Source organism: Cololabis saira, chromosome 20, assembly GCF_033807715.1.
Source record: "Cololabis saira isolate AMF1-May2022 chromosome 20, fColSai1.1, whole genome shotgun sequence".
Classification (NCBI taxonomy): Eukaryota; Metazoa; Chordata; class Actinopteri; order Beloniformes; family Belonidae; genus Cololabis; species Cololabis saira.
Window position 1 is genome coordinate 30,879,598 of NC_084606.1, and position 15,276 is coordinate 30,894,873.

General features: G+C 39.3%; 1 protein-coding gene across 1 annotated transcript in view; it reads left to right on the top strand.

The window, feature by feature from the left end:
• LOC133420618 (phospholipid-transporting ATPase ABCA1-like) overlaps positions 1-15,276 on the top strand; it is a 278,328-nt gene that overhangs the window by 145,047 nt on the left and 118,005 nt on the right. The gene's annotated exons all lie outside the window — the stretch shown is intronic.

The window sequence follows — 15,276 nt, forward strand, 5'->3', positions numbered from 1 at the left end:
ACTGAAAAATACAGTGAAGTGTTTCCCAGCGATTCATCGAGTTCACATACCTACTGACAAAATTCAGTTAAAGTACACCTGTAGTTTGTTCTTAACTTATTTTAGGAATATGCCATGTTTCCCACTATGTTGCATCCTTTGTGTGCACTACCAGCACAGAACCTCACCTTTTCTCCTCATATCACATGTCCTGGGAGCTTTGCACATCTCAAAAGTCAATATCAATTCTTTATAGGCCATTAGTTTAACAATATACATGGCCAAATGCAGCCAGGGCAAGCGTTCCACCATCTGACCTGAAATGATGTGATCCAGGATGGGATCGATGGGCAACTTGGGGACCCCACATCACTGCAGAGCAGCCACCACCTGCTGACTGTACCAATCATGATACAGGGAGAAAGAGCTGTCTCATTTGGAGCTAAATGATTTGCTCTGCTGTCACCCAATGATAATGAGAAATGTGGGGTTTAGAAAGAGAGTAGGCTGAAAAACTGTCAGAGTCTGCTGCATTTTAAGAGTACAGGATTTAAATGCCTCACAGGTAACCTTATCTGAATCTATTAGTGTTTTCCTCTTGCGGGGGGACTTATGGACAGATGAAAAGAGCAAGGCAAGTTCTAGTTTCTGATATGCTGAAATTTGGCTTCACTTTCACCTTCATTATCATACAGAAATAATATTGTGCTGATTGTTCCTGGAAGACATGCAGCTTATGTTGGTGGTATGCTTTAATCTGTTTTGTTGTGTTTTTTCGATGCTGCATGAGGAGGTGACAAGTCGTCCCGTGATAATGTGATAATAGTCATGCTGCAGGTTGGATGTCTCATTGCTAAAATACAATTTTATCCCACTCGGTGCGTTTTTAAGCAATTTGTTCATTCTAACAGATGTCTTTCTAATACGAAAGAGCACTTCTGCAATTATCTTTCTTTCTTTCTTTTTTTTTTAATCAAACTTTCAACCAAAAGCCTGTTGGGCAGTAAGTGATGGCTCACACAGACTGGAATGTGGGCTGGTGGGTGTCACGCTATAACCGGATTTCAGAAGTGGGAGGGTGTGGCAGTGAAATCCTTTTGTGCAGCGAGGTGTGAAAAATAACTTCAAAAACAAAGAAAGAAAGAAAAACTAGGTCGTCTCTAATGGATGAAGATGGTAACACCTGCTTACCAATTCTTTCTTTTTACTTTATTTATATATGGTCTCTTATATAAAAAAAACAAAATAAAAAAAGTTTGAGGTGCTAGTTAGGATGGAATACTTTTGGCATACCGCAGCAGGGTCCTCTTTCTTATCAAGCTTAAACAAAACATGGACTACATAATGTCATCCTGACAGTACAGTTAAAGTATATATGAGCCATATTGCTTAATATATTTATTTATAGATAGATACATAGACAGACAGACAGACAACATTAAAGTTGGAAAAGTAACATAAGGTGATTAAGTGTCCAAACTAGGGGCCGACTCTTAGGACTGCAGTGAAGATGCAGTGGGAAACAAAGAAAGGTGAAAGACGAGTCCAGGGGTCACTGTGTGCTTTTCCCCGGCCCTGACGGTGAGATGTTGTACAGTCGTGTGTCCAGGGGGGACAAAAGAGTTCTTGAGCCTGTCCGAGGAGCACGATCGAGTCAGTGGTGGAAATACTTGAGTGTAAACTCAATAATTGAGCAGAAGGACAAATAAAAAGGCAAAAGTGTATACTAGCAGCTTCACTAAATAAATGTTGCTCGTGAGGAAGGAAAACCCCACTAGGTTGTCATAACAGTGCAAAGATAGGCTAATATTAAACTGTCGTAGAGCTGTGCGTGCGCGTGTGTGTGTGTGTGTGCGTGCGTGTGTGTGTGGGGGGGGGGCAAATTATTTTACTTGACTAAATTAGAAGTGGTAGTAAAAAAAACCTCCCTCTTGCTTCTCCCAGCAAAAACACATCCATTCCAAAGATACACATCACATACTCACCCAAATACAGTCCTGAGTCCAAGGGGAAACACTGAAGATTGACACTTGAAACACTCAAGTAAGCAATGCAATTACTAAACAGGGACTTTTATAAGTTTAGGGTATTAATAAATAAACAAATTAATTAAATAATTAACAAGTGATTCAAATACTAATAATAATACAAGTTTGTATCATAAGTTAGAACACAAACACTCTTTTATAAGCTTAACAAAAAAATAGTTTTGAGTGTGCTCTTAAAAACGCCCACAATTTGAACCACCCCCAGGTCTCTCGGTAGATCATCTAACAAACATGATTTGTGGTAATAAAAGGTCTCACTGTGTTTTTGTTCTTATTCTATAATAATTAAAAATCTGCCACCAGAAGACCTGAGGGTTCGAGGAGGTTCATAAAAATATAGCAACTCAGGGATGAAAACCATTAAGAGTTTTATCAACTGGTAAAAGGATTTTCAAATCAATCCGGACAGAAACAAATTGCCAGTGCAAAGACTAAAATTGTAATTGTGTAATATTTCTCTTTGGGAGAAAAGAAGGAGAGCATAACAACAATCAGTCTACATGTCATAAAAGCATGGACTAGTGACTGTGTTGGTTCTCGGGAGAAATGATCTGATTGTGGACATGTTTTATAGGTTATAAAATGCATTTTTTGTGACAGTTTTGATGTAGTTTGATATATTTTGACTCAGTACTAGAGCTTGCAAAATTATATATTCTTTGTCTGATCTTCAGGACCAGTTATCAAAATCTCAGTTTTGTTCTGATTGAGCAGTAGGAAACCTTTGCTATCCAATCAAAATGCTTTATAAACTGTATTTTGGTGTCTTAAAGGAGCCGTCTGTAAGAAATGTCCAAAACTGGTACTGCAGTCACTTTCAAAATATTGTTGAGCGGCGTGTACCCTCCCCCTCCTCCCCCCGACCAGAGGTTGCCAGGTAGGCTGCAGAATGCAGCAGGAACGTAGGCTGCCATGGCTGCGATAATTAGAGCCGAGCTGGCAACCCGGATGCCGAAACAATACTGACTTGGTGATTGGGAGATAGGTGGAGGGTGGAGCTTCAGAAACAATACTGACTTGGTGATTGGGAGATAGGTGGAGGGTGGAGCTTCAGGCCAAAACAAAAAATGACAACATAAACATTGGTTGAGGGCTGCAACTCCTCTTTTTAAACTGGAATATCCTGGCTTGAGTGCTGTTGTCAGTGACATAAGTATTTGAAATGAACATGATTTTTAAATGTCTGTTGACATATCGGGGTCATTTTATGATTCGTTTTATTATTGCTCTTACATACAGCTCCTTTAAATACATAAAGGAATTTTACTGAACTCATGTCATCAGGGGACACAGTAATATAAAGTTGTGTATCATCAGTGTAATCATGAAAACTGATGTGGTGCCTCCTGATGATGTCTCCAAGAGAATAATGGAAAACTGAACTGTGGGAAACACCAGAGGTCATAAGAATGAGAGTAAAAGTAGAAGTATTTTGGTCTTGGTTTAAAATATACTTAAAGTTTAATATAAAAAGTTTACAAAATCTCATGTATGTCATATAAATGTCTAACCACCCAAGCTGTCATGTCTTCTACTAACCAGTTAAAGGTAGGGTAAGGGATTTCTGGATGATGTTACATCTGTCAAATAACCTAGGTCAAAATAATCAAAGGTCCAAGCATCGAACAATTTAATTGAAATATCAACAGATTTGTCCAGGACAAAAAAAAGGTTTTAGTTCCCTACAAATGAGCTGCGGTCAAGTATAGTGTCAGTGTGAAGTCTAGATTTTTCAGTTGTCCCAGGAATCATTACCTAAATGTTATTTTTATCATTTTTTTGTGTTGATTTGCCTTCATTGATGCAGATCTAGATAATCCAGGGCCACATCTTTGCTCTTGAGTGAAATATAATATAACCTTCAAGCCACAAATTGAACATCTTAGGCTGAGATTGGCAGTGTCTTTGTTCTCTATGTAACACTGTTTATACTGTGCTCATGGAAATCATCTACAGAGTAGAATATATATATATATATATATATATATATATATATAGTACATTTATAAAACTGTATACAGACACCCTCTTTAAAAGGGTAATTATTGCCTACTATAGAAAAAAACTCCACTCATTTTCTACTGCAGTACATTAACTCAAATAAAACGATCACAACAGTGACCTTTTTAATTTTAATTTTAAAAATACAAATATATTGCTTGGCTGGTAAACAGAATACAGAAAACATCATTAGCACTTAGTATATTCATGAAACAGATCATTTACATAACTCTCAATTACTCATCAAGACGAGACAGCCATATTAGTGTTTCCCATTCTTTTACAGTCGACAAAAAATGCTACACTCAGTTTATTTATTTCGGCCAATGAATAATGTATCATACCTTACATTCAGCCCTGGCATAGTGGTAGTCGTAGATCACAGCCTTCTGTGTTAGATCTTCATTCGCTTGAAGTTAATTATGCAGTAAAAGCAGTGTAAGAGTTAGCATCAGTTTTCATTTACACTTGACAAACACATGCACAGACTGTCAAATACTTCAACAGAAAGCCCAGGAAACGACTGATATGCTATCTCATGTTATGAAGAGGTTTTATTTTGAATTTTAACAACCGTGATTCATTTGTAGCACCATGTATACATCTAGAATGATGCAATTCACAAATACTTAAATGGATGAGAGTAGTTCTGTCTGAAATCAGGATTTAAACTAGGATTTATTTCGGGAAACAGTAATAGCTACCAACACACCTTGTTCCCTCAATTTAAACCGTAGTGTCTATTAAAACAAATCTATCACCTTCTGAAAATCAAGTTTAACAGCAAATTTAAAGGCCGGCAGAATATGCATACTTGTGTTCCTGCTTTCTTGTGAAACGCCATCTCCTGCAGCTGAAGTGCTGTTCCAATCTCAAGAAGGCAGGAACGAATGTGTTCTTGTTCCGCTCATTTTATCGAGGATCCATCCAGCGAAGGCTTGTGTAAAATTAAAGGGGACCTATTATGAAAAACATGTTTTTTCTTGTTTTAACATATATAAAGTGGTCTCCCCTCAGCCTGCCAACTCAGAGAAGGAGGAAAGCAACCAAATTCTGCAGTGTCTGTACAGCCGCCCGGATGAGCCGTCCTGTGTGATGTGGATCTACGAGCCGTTCAGATTCTGCTCCCGTCGTTACGTAACGAAAATGCAATTTACATCGGTTGGCCTCCGATGCGTGAAACCATGCCCACAAATAACTCCGCCGGCCGGAGCTTCCACCATTTTTTTCGTAGCGGTGTATCGCGTCATTCGGCAGCCAATCAGCACATGCCTCATTATCATAGCCCCGCCCACTCAGAATCCCACATAGATAATGAGGTTAGAGAATGGGAAGATAAAGACATGGCTCAGAGGCTGAATTTCCAATTTATTTAGCAAAAACAATCAAAAGCTTGTTTTTAAGACATTCAAGGCCTGTTTAAAATAGGTATTAGATGCCATAATAGGTCCCCTTTAAGACGGCCGAATATCCCAGAATACATTTCCCGCCAACAAGGGAAAGTGATACAGTTATAAAGTTATAAAGACTGAGTGTATAACTGTGTGTGTGTGTGTGTGTGTGTGTGTGTGTGTGTGTGTGTGTGTGTGTGTGTGTGTGTGTGTGTGTGTGTGTGTGTGTGTGTGTGTGTGTGTGTGTGTGTGTGTGTGTGTGTGTGTGGGTAAGTCTTTGAACTCTGCCCCAGTTCATATCCCCCCACATATGGTCCATGATAGCGATGGAGTGTTATCAGCCGGCCTCGGTAGGTTCTGATTCAGGTCCACAGGTGTAAAGGGAAGGGGTAGTGGGGGCAGAGTATCTTGTTCGCATAACATGCAAGAGAGATTGAGATATCCAGCCTTCCAGGGCCAGCAACAGGGGAGCCAATTCAGATAGCAACAAGTGTTTTGGGTCGGGTCCACTCCAGTCATTTTCCGTCTGCCTTAAAGTCTCTTTGGTACACTATGGCGAGTCCAAACAGCTGAATTTGTGGTCAATTTCCGCCAATCCTAGCTCACAACTTCTCCAAGTTCAAGTTCAAAAACCGCAACTAGCCTACGATTCTATTCAAGAATCGCATCCAGTTGGCCATTTTGTTCACACAGCATGTGAGTAGGAGTGTGGATAGCGCGACATATTCCATCACACAGGCCAGGCAGCCACTTCTGTCGTGTGTCCGACAGCAAGCGTCTCGTCTGGGCAAGAGGGCTCCCCTCTGCCCTGTATTCTTGTCAAGAAAATTTGGTCAGTTGTGTTGAGAGACCAGCTAACCAGATCCATGGTTTGAGAATTCAGAAGATATGCAGAGAGAGGCTCCAAAATAGATGAACAAGACAGAGAGCAGCACCAGGGCAGATATAAGAGGGAGCAGCAGAAGAAAAGCATCCACCTTCATTGAGAGCAAGAAGAGAATGTAAGGTTGTTTCAGTATTAAGGGGATTTGTTTTTGTAATCAATTAAACTGTAGACATTACTGTATGTGTGAGTTCAGATCTGACATCACCAAGAACACAAGTACGCTGTTCTTCGATTGTAGAAAGAGAGTGATGCGTTTCTCCAAAGTGCATTCTCCCGACTTGTACTTACAAGTACGGGTTTTCTCAACAACGCAAGTTGGCGTTGCGGCGCAGAGGTGATGCTCAGTGACGTTGGATTTGGCCCAGAGAAGATGGCACTGTTTGTGGATCACATTGATGTGTGGCCTCCTCTTTGGCTGATAGCGTTTTAACCTCTAGTTGTGGATGATGGTATCAGACAGGGACTTCTCAAAGTGTTCCTGAGTTCTTGTAGTGATTCCCATTACAGAAGTATGCCAGTTTGTAAAGCTTTGCCGAGGGCCCAAAGATGATGGGATGACAAGTTTTCCAGACAACTGGACAACTGCTCATTGTTACTTCTGACAGTCTGCATCTCCAAGATGATCATGTCATTAACCTGTTACCAATTAACCTCAGTAGCTGCCACATGTTACTTTCAGTACTACTTCCTACCTTTAGTACCTTCAGTACCACTTTTCTATGTCCCAACTTTTTTGAGAATTGTTGCTGCTATCAAATTCAAAAGGAGGTAATATTTCCCATAAAATGGTAAAATGCCTCCTTTTTAACATCTGTTTTGTTTAATATATACTTTTTGTGTTTTGATGTGAAGGAGATTTGTTTACAACAATTTCAAACTGTTGCATGTTGTTTTATTTACATTTTAAGCAGCTTCCCAACTTTTTCAGAATTGCAGTTGCAATTATTTTTCTCTTCACATCCTGTTTTCTATCTTCTTCTTCATTTAAAAACAGCCCAAGTTGTGTTTCATGTTTGGCTACATATTTATCCTTCTTTGCTGGAGTTTTACTTTATTCTGTTAGACCATAAATGGTATGTAGATTTTTGGTACTTCTCAACTCAACACAAAGATTATTTATGAAGGCCGTACCACATCTTGTTATATTCACTTCTTTGCATGACATCCTATTCTTTTCCATTCAAGATTCTGTAAAATCATATTAAAAGGACACATTTTTCCACGGGAGCACCCTGAGGACATTATTTTAGTTTCATGCCACAAGATTATCGCTAGTCATCCCCCCATTGTCACTCTGCTGCCCTCATTGTCTTTTCTTTTTAGTTCACATGGGTCAGTGTTTGTAACACAGTGAGCCAGCAAGCCCTCCAGTATTTCATTTATTTATTTATTTAATTTCATCATCTGAAAGCATAAAAGATTAATGTCACTGGGAGTGTGTGGGATTTAAAAAAAAAAATAGACTAGATATTCTGTCATACATGGGGATTTTGTGATGAAATAGGGCCTTTTTACTAAAACATGACTACACATTCTACACTGAATGAACTTAAAGAGCCCTCCACATGATATTCGCTAACTTTACGTGTCTCGCTGGTGTTGATGAAAATCCGGTCATAACACAAACACAAACCTTTTCTGCTTTGTGTGCTTACATCTGAGAAGAGGGGTACCCCGGTTTACTTTTGTGACAGAGGATTAGGGGGAGGGCTAGGAAGTACAGTTCTAAACAGAAAAACAAAACAAAAACAACTCATTGCTGAGGACAAGGAGCTACCTTACCCTTGCAAATTTAATGCAACCAGGAAGTTTAGTTTGCAGTTCCTGAACTGGCAACTGGCAACCCCCCCCCCAAAAAAAAAGTCAGTCTCCATTGACCCACATGCTAAAATGATCACATTATCAGACTGCACATCCATGATAACTGTACGGGGAAAGATAATTTTTTGTAACACATCAGGTAAAATTATGTTAAACAACTAATTATGTATAATTAGGGGCGGAGTCTTTTGATTAGTGACAGGTCTACCCAGTGGCTGGCTGCCCTAACTACTGGGCAGTGTATTGACAGCCAAGCTTTGAATGAAGATGTAACATAATGCTAAATCAGCCAAGCTGAAATAAAGTGGGTTTGTCCCAGGGATCTTTTTTTTCAACCCTTTTGCAACATTGCACCACACCGTACGAGAGGTAAAGAGACTTGAATAGCAGTCTTCAGAAAATCTATGGGTGACATCACAGGGGTGTGTCCGGTTCTTCTTATACAGTCTTTGGCTGCAGAGCAGTAATGCTTACAATAGGCCCCAACACACACATGCCAATATTTCAACTCAGGTGGAGTTTTGCATCAGGGCTCACAGAGGTTCCTAACCGAATAAATGGAGGGCTATCTAAAGAATCACATGATCCCCTGGCTGGATGGCTGCAGAATCATGCAAACACAAGTGAGCATGCAGTCTATAAAGTTATTCTTTTCACCATCAGTAAGAATATGGCACCAGTATCATTTCTGCAAACAGGGACTATATTAGTTATTATAGACCTTGTGAGAGACTTAAATCAATATACAGTATAAACCGTGCACAGATGTGTGTTATGACCTGTTACTCAAGAATATATGCACCTAACATTATCACTGGAATATAAGGGACCATAAATAAGTGCACAATCATGAGAGACCTCCCATAGAAGTGGAGCACATCTTGAGGATGCATTCCTTTTGACCTGAAAGCCTCCCCTGTTGAATTAATCATGACAAAGTGTACCAGCTTCACACAAGTTTTTTTTCCCCTTTTTATCCTTTATCTTGCTGATCCTCCAAATATGCCCTTGAGAAGCTAGAGCGAATAAAAGAGAGGTGAAGACAGAAAAAACCATGTGAATCCAGCACTCTGGGAGAGAGTGTGGAATCATTGTTTCCATGGTAATGGCAGACAACACTAAGCCCACTATCAGTTCTGATGTATTGACTGCCGTTCAGTGGTGATATTTAACCTTCGTAGATGAATTGGCCGTCATGCTTGCAATAGAATTGATAAAGCTGACACATTCACCACATTACGATTGATGTCTTTATCGTTTGGAAACTGGTTTAACTACAGCTTGCTTGCAAATTACTTTGCATAGCTTCATTTATCAGGCTACTGAAGTTGCCTATTAGCTTACAATTTGTGTGGAGAAACACACCATCAGGTCTGTATGGTGAATACTGCTACACTACCTGATGCAGATTATTGGATCAGATGCTTAAACACGTTCTAATAGCTCAAAGTTGTTCATCAAGTCTTCTTATTGATACTGGAGTTTTAACTCAAGGCTTTCAGTGAAGAGAGAAGGAAGAAGTATTTTCAGCATTGGTTTGAACACGGACAGGGATGAAGTCGGAATGCAGCATGATCCCAAAGCTCTTCCAATGCAGTTTGTGTTGTCTACTCAGACGAGGCTGATATATTACTTACAGTGTTATCATTGATTCATACAATTCATTGAAATAATAATGAGTCTAGAAAACTTTCTACAGTCACCTTGGGTGCAAAACACAGCATCACTTTAAAGTATGCAACAGCACAACGAACAGCCCCCCTGAAAACAAGAAAACAGAGGGGGGAAAAACAAGTTAAAAACATATTTATCATTAGATTGGTCATTAAAGTTTGTTCATCCCAAAATGATCCACGTGAAATAACCAATGAATAATAAAAAGCCTTTATTGCTCAGTGTGAACTTTGGTGCCTTAAAACTTGTTTTTTTTTCCTATTATCATTATTGTATATCTTGGTTTATGTGACTTTATTTTTATTCATAGCTCCACAGTTAAATCACAGGAAAAAGCACAAGTATATAATTATATACTTCTGTGGTTACTTGTTGTTACTGATTTTATTCAGTGATAAATGTTGTTTTCATATTTTTTCTAGTAGTGGAGTATCTCCAACAGTCCTTTTAGGTCATCATTTTTCTCTCCTCACAGAGTCAGCTATGATCAATTTTCCAAATGGTCAGTGATAAAAACATAACAACATAACATAAACATCCCCTAACTCAGATAGAGACAGAATATTAAGGAGGGGGGAGGGCAAAAAAAAAACCTTTTGGTCTTGATTCTTACATTTAATTACCAAAACAACTCTGACACAGTCCATTTCAACCAGCTCTAACCATCACTTCAACCACCTTGTGGTAAAAGGATGGGAATAGTCAGGTATTCCCAACGCAGGCACAAATGTCAGCTCATAAAAATGTCTCAACTGCATCAGGAGTAGGGCTGGGGATCGATTCAAATGTCAAGAATCGATTCGATTCCGATTCTTAAGATTCAGAATCGATTATCAAGATTTGATTTGATTCGATTCGATTCCGATATCGATTTGGGTTAGTGTTATTAAAACAGTTTTTTGAGCTGTTGCATGAATTACATGACTGTAGTTATGCAAAATATTACTACTAGTATTATATTGAGATTAAACAGCAAGTATTGGCAGCTAATGATGCTGTAAGGACCAATCAGTTCCCAGAATGCTGATAGAACTGCTTTCAGAAACATCATGTGGGTCAGAATTACCAAACAGATCCAGGGAGGAAACAGAGACGGATGAAATCGGTTTCATTTTTTCCCACGTTCCGTTTTTATTTGTTCCATTTTCGGTCTATTTTGGTTTTTAATTTTTGAGCATTTGGTTTTTAGCATTTTTTGCAAATGTAACTCCAAGACAGTATATAAAGTAATGAAATGTAGACAATTTATGCAATTATAACCTAACACTTTAATGTTTTCATACCTTTAAACATATTCTCGTGTCCAACAAAACATTCCTTTTTTGGGGATAAACAAAAAAATAACCAAAAGTTGTAATGTAATGATGAAAAAAGAAAATACATAAATAAATAAAAGAATTAGAAATTAATATGAGAATCGATTTAGAATTGGGAAATCGATTTTTTTCAACACAGGACTAATCAGGAGTTAAGAATCATGCACTTGATTGACAGGCAGCTGAGCCAATAGCTGCAGCGCACTGGTCAGATCAACTCCAGCAATTTCCAGGCATCAACACGCAACACTACAACCGTTTCCTGTGCTGTTTTGGTTTAACAGACATTCAGTTTGAAAAAGCTTTTCATTCTTTAAACTTTCTGATGTTGTTGTTTTGTTATTTTTCACTTTTCAGTTATTTTCTTGTTTTCACCATGTCTCACACGCACAACCTTTTTTTTCCACGCTGTCCAATGTCTGGAGGAACCTTTAATTAACTATTCACTGTTATTGTTCTTAGTTTAACGAGCATCTGAGTCAGGAAAAGAGCTTGTAATTTCGCCCAGTTGCCTCTCTTCAGCTCTCTTCAGTTCTCTTCAAGAGCACTCTCAGCACCAGAAGCACAGGCTCCTCACAACGGTCCACTTGAAACAAAAATGGGCACATCATCCGTTTTTAGCGGCGGAAGCAACTCTTGGCGCTGGCGCCGGAGGCGTGCTCCCAACCGGAGCCAGAGCGGGCCTCGACATTACACGGCCCAGACCCACAGCCGGGTCTCTCTGGCCCACATGACTGTCCAGATGTTGCTCCAGTTCAGATCATAACGCTGTTGTCGGGGTTACAGGTTATGGAACTCATTTCACATGCACACAATTTATTTCCTCCGTGTCACTCAGAGTTTTCACACTCACTACAATTAGGAGATAAATTATATTTTATTATCCACACATGCACACTTTTCTCCCATAAATCCCCGTCCTTATCATAACTAATACAAAGAGCCATCTAGAGGTGTCACAGAACCCTTAGCATTCGTTTGTTCTATACTTCCAGCCACTAGAAGACAGCCATCACCATCAGCCCAGGTTAATTTCAGGCCCACCTAGTCCCTGACATGGCAGCTCACCTTAAGCCACCATCCCACCAGTTCTATAACTGATGGCTGACTGATCGCGTCACTCCTACACGTGTGAAGGATCTACCAAGGATCGGCCTGCACCAATCAATTTCCCCACCAGTCATACTTGGCTGTAGTACTAAGCAGGGGCCAAGCAAAATAAGAAAAAAATGGGAAAACATTCAGCAAATCAAGCTCTAAATGCTCAAACTCACAACTGGCTCAAACTCACAACTGCATAGCCGATTAAAAAAATAAAATAAAATAGAAAAACAGTCTCGCTCAAGAAAGGTCACCAAGGTTCTTCTAACCATTGGGAGTGCACCTCCATCAGCCCAAAGCTGACATCAAACCACATCAGTCTCCCAGGGATGTCCACTCTTCAGTGGGGAAAAATCCACAAACTTGTCCCTTCACGGTCGCCAAAACTGTTACGGAAAAAAGTAATCTAATACCTCAGTATAAACACATTTTAACCACTAGGTGACTGCATTCATTGACTGCGTTTACTTGCAGTCAGTAACCCTTTTAAAACCAGAATATTAACAATAACCTAGGGCTGGGCGATATGGACCAAAAGTCATATCTCGATATTTTCTAGCTAAATGGCGATACTCGATATATATCTCGATATTTTTTCTGTGCCTTAATTGGGGTTTCCCCCAAAGCATCATAGCATAGCATCTCTGTTAGCATCTCTGTTAGCTTCATTTTTTCTGATCAAACCCTTAAAAAAACAGTCAATTTTAATACAAAGCCTCGTGCCAAATATGTCACAGGTTCCTTTATTAACAGAGGTCTGCACAATATCAAAATGTATAAAACAAATTAAATAAAAAAACTGCCTGCATATATAGAATAAAAATGCTTCTTGAATAAAATAAAACAAATATCCCTTTCCTGCATAACAATTAAATTAAAATACACTGTGCAATTAATACAATGTAGACAGTAACAGGCAGACTTTTCCACTGAGGTTGACAGTTGTGCAAATAAAAAAACATTTGTGCAAATCTCAAATAAAACATTCAAGTCAATTTGTCACAAAATAAGCTATTTCAAAATCATAAAAAAAAAAAATGTAAAAAAAAAAATATATATATATTTTTTTAAATCGATATAAACGATATTGTCTCGTACCATATCGTGTTTGAAAATATATCGATATATATTAAAATCTTGATATATCGCCCAGTCCTACAATAACCCAGTTTTGCACGGCCATGTCATCACCAATAACTCCTTTAAATAACCCGAATTTGCTCATATTTGGGCTTTTAAAAACCTGAATATGACCCCTGGGTTACTCCTTTTAAAACCCGAATATTCGGTCATATAAACGCCTAATGGAATATCCCCATCAAATGGAACATGAATTTGTTTTCTGCTCATGCTCTGTTCACAAGGAATCCTGGTCTTTTGAGTCCAGGAAGTTCTTCTAAACACGGAGAAACGCAAGACCACGCCACACTTTTGGAGTGAGGAGGAGGCTAATCATTTTATAAATGTAATGAAGGATATGAACATTTTGGCATTTGTAGACGGTAGAAAAGTACCAGGCTAGCGAGATTTACAAGAAGATGAGCGAAAAGTTGCGCGAAGCAGCATTTGTTTTGAATTTGGATACAGGAAGAAGAAGGGGAAATTACGGTAATTGCGTCATGATGTTCTCCGTGCGTCGCTGGTTTGATCCAGAAATCCCAAAAGATTAATTACCATCTAAACGGAACATTCCGAATGTTTCAGTAACTGGAATATTAGCAATAACCCGCATTTTGACTGCATGTAAACGTAGTCATTCATTCTGATCAAGTCCGTCCATCCATCCTCATTTCAAGTGCTGCAACCAAGACAACATCTGAATCAAGTACTGCTGGAGCTGAAATGATCGAACAGCCACCCTTTTCCTAATTGTCTGGTCAGTGGAGCTGGAAGAGTCCTGGAATGGTCCGAGGCTGGGAAGGTTTAGCTAAGCTTGGCCCCCAGCCTAATACCATGAGCTCTTGGGTGGTGCTCACCTCCAGACTCTTTGAGACCAACTCAGTCGTCACAGCCTTTACAATAAACAGCACAACAAGCCATGTCTTTAATTTACTTCAATGTATGAGTGATACAACTCACCAAAGTAGTCCTAAGTAGCTAATGTGATCTCAGATAGTCATTAACACCATAAACTGCAATGTAGCTGTCTGATTATGCCAACTATGCTAATTGTTTTAAAATCTAGTAATGCAGACCAAATAATTCAGAGCATTCTGTAAGAGGTTCATATGTTTATTTTTGCTGTAAAGTTGGACATTTTAACACAGGCGTGAACAGAGATTAACTCACTTTTGGACCCAGCACCTAGTGGTCATTCAATGAACTGTTACTTTCTTTACTTCCAGCTTTAAAAACCAGCTGTTGCCTCTTTCTCCCAAAAGGCACAGAAATGATTAAAATAAAGAAACCTGTCCAGAGCCACCCTCTCAGCAGAAAATTGGTTATTTGTTGACTTGTTAATCGAATGAACAGCGTGGTGTAGAGGCTTGCATTTTGATGTGGTAAAACATAAAAGAAGGGACCTGGAAATGTGTTTCCAGGTGTGGAAGCATGGGGCTTGTTGTGGTTGACAGCAACATGTCTGTAATTCCACACGTGCTCTTATTAACCACTCCAGTTATTATCTAATGACACTACTTGGCACCGTTTCAGATGATTGTTGGAACCTGCTAATTTTGAACATCATCACACAAAACGGTACGATGTGCTGAACTCGAAGAGCATTCCTGGAAAAGCACTTGTTGTCACTCATACACACAACAGGCCACCTGCCACTACCAACACACCCTGCCACAGGGAGAGGCATCTCAGCACACACTCCATGCAAAATGTTTGCACAAAGATTCTTCTTTTGCTTTTCTTCGGACACACACGATTTAGATCGAATTTTACCCCAGAGGATAAAGGAACCTGTGCCAAGATTAATATGAAGACGGCGCAGTCACTTATCTCTGTGGGGCTCAAGTATGCCAGCTCATTCAGCAGATTTGATTACTTCTTAGTTTACATTTCCCTCACCCCTGCTTGCTTCCCCACCCACCGGGCTGGAGGACTGATGT